Source organism: Bidens hawaiensis, unplaced genomic scaffold, assembly GCF_021521415.1.
Source record: "Bidens hawaiensis isolate Kalapana, Puna unplaced genomic scaffold, B.hawaiensis_p1.1 tig00029304_1, whole genome shotgun sequence".
NCBI classification, from domain to species: Eukaryota; Viridiplantae; Streptophyta; class Magnoliopsida; order Asterales; family Asteraceae; genus Bidens; species Bidens hawaiensis.
In genome coordinates, this window is record NW_027494837.1 from 83,360 (window position 1) to 85,375 (window position 2,016).

General features: G+C 42.2%; 1 pseudogene across 1 annotated transcript; it reads left to right on the forward strand.

The window, feature by feature from the left end:
* Positions 1 to 273: 273 nt before the first annotated feature.
* Positions 274 to 1,651, forward strand: LOC143578610 (zinc finger protein CONSTANS-LIKE 5 pseudogene; annotated as a pseudogene). Its single transcript, XR_013143305.1, has 2 exons — positions 274 to 1,058; positions 1,289 to 1,651. The product of XR_013143305.1 is annotated as a zinc finger protein CONSTANS-LIKE 5 pseudogene (transcript).
* The last annotated feature ends 365 nt before the right edge of the window (positions 1,652 to 2,016 follow it).

Sequence of the window (2,016 nt, forward strand, 5' to 3'; positions counted from 1 at the left end):
CCAAGATTTCATCAACGCAGCTGTCAGTCAGTGCCACAGGTGGGCCCCCCTCATCTGGACAGACACATGACAACTTAAAAATAAAAATCTTATTTTATCTATAATCAAATCTTTTTTATGGCCATTATCTGTCCACGTGTCCTCTATGTACTCGTCAGCTTCTATCTCCTAACCTTACAAGAGATATAGATACACTCACACCCTTCCAGTAGATCAATGCAACATTAAGTTATTAAGTTATAAGTCATTAACTTACTAACTCCCCCCCACACACACAATAATAATAAGCACACAAAGTGTCTAATAATAATAATATGAGGATGGTTGAAACTATTGGTGGTGGTGTTAATGTTAAGTGTTTTCCGATGGGTTGGCACGTGCTGGCTAAGGCGTGTGACACGTGCAAAACCGCGGTTGCGATATTGTTCTGCCGCAAGGATTCGGTGTTCTTGTGTTTATCTTGTGATGTGAAGATGCACACCCACATGCGCCACGAGCGCGTGTGGATGTGTGAAGTATGTGAGCAGGCGCCTGCCAGCGTCACGTGTAAGGTTGACGCTGCGGCGCTCTGCGTCACATGCGACCGAGACATACATTCGGCAAACCCGCTTTCGCGACGGCACGACCGGGTCCCGGTCGTCCCGTTCTACGATTGCGCAGAGGTTTTAGTCAAATCGACCGCTTGCGCGTTCCTTGAACCTAATGTAAACATAAACGACGATTTGAAAAGTTCGATAACGAACGAGGAAATTAATTGGGGGATTCCTGCAGATACGATCAATATCGATGCTTCGCCCGAGGATATGAAATCTATCGATATGTTTTTTCCGGAATCCGATCATCTTCTGGAATTCGATTTTCCCGTTCTGAATGATACAAAGCTCCACGATCACTTCCTTAATTCAGTTAACGATAGCGTGGTTCCGTTCCAAACCGCGCCCCTTCCAGAAGTCGTAGACCGCCGATCCTCCGAAAATCGATTCAAAATCGATTTCACTAGATCTAATATCAATTCGTACAACAAAAATAGTTATCTAACTCAATCGGTCAATCATAGTGTAAGTATCTCATATTACTTTATGTTGTACTAGACTATATAAAATGTTATAGTATTTAGGGTTTATTAGTATCGAGTGCACGGTTCACTAAAATGATTTCTTTTTAGTAAAAAACAATTATTACAATATGTATAGAAGACCGTGTCTATAGCTCGATACTAAAAACCCTAAATATTATATGTTCCAATAGACGGTTTAATAATTAAAATCTCGCTAAATTTTGATTTCAGGTATCTTCGTCTTCGATCGAGGCAGGAATCGTACCGGACATGAAACCGGTGTCGGAAATATCGCATTCGTTCGTGTTACACGACGGAGGCGAACCGAACGGAAATCCACAACCGACGCAATTAGTCGGTCGCGATCGCGAGGCTCGGGTTATGCGGTACCGCGAAAAACGGAAAAACCGAAAGTTTGAAAAGACGATCCGATACGCCTCGCGGAAGGCGTATGCGGAGACGCGGCCGCGTATCAAAGGCCGGTTCGCTAAGCGAACGGAGTCGGGAGACTCGGATGCCGATCGGTGGTTGTTTACCGCGGGCGGTGTCGAGGCGGAATACGGCGTTGTTCCGTCGTATTGCCGGGGGATTTGATGTAATTCCGGTGATGTTGTGTGGCGTGTATAATTTTATCTTCGGGAAGAATTAAATAATTAGATGAGGTTTAAATCTGACCATTGATCACCTCCAAGGGGCAACTATTTTTAGTTGACAAAAAGATCAAAGTCAAAATTATCTCAAGTCAAAGATAGACTATTGTGTGTTGATGAATATTTGGGTCACCTACAATTATTATATCTTATTAACTCGGGGTTATGTTACACATATATGGAAAGGTCTAAGGTTTTTTAATTTATCTATTTTTTTATTTTTTTTTTTGCTTTTTTTTAACGACTACACACGCTGACGCACCTATATAATCCTACTCCTGCTCTTAAACTAAAAAAAAATCTACTTTT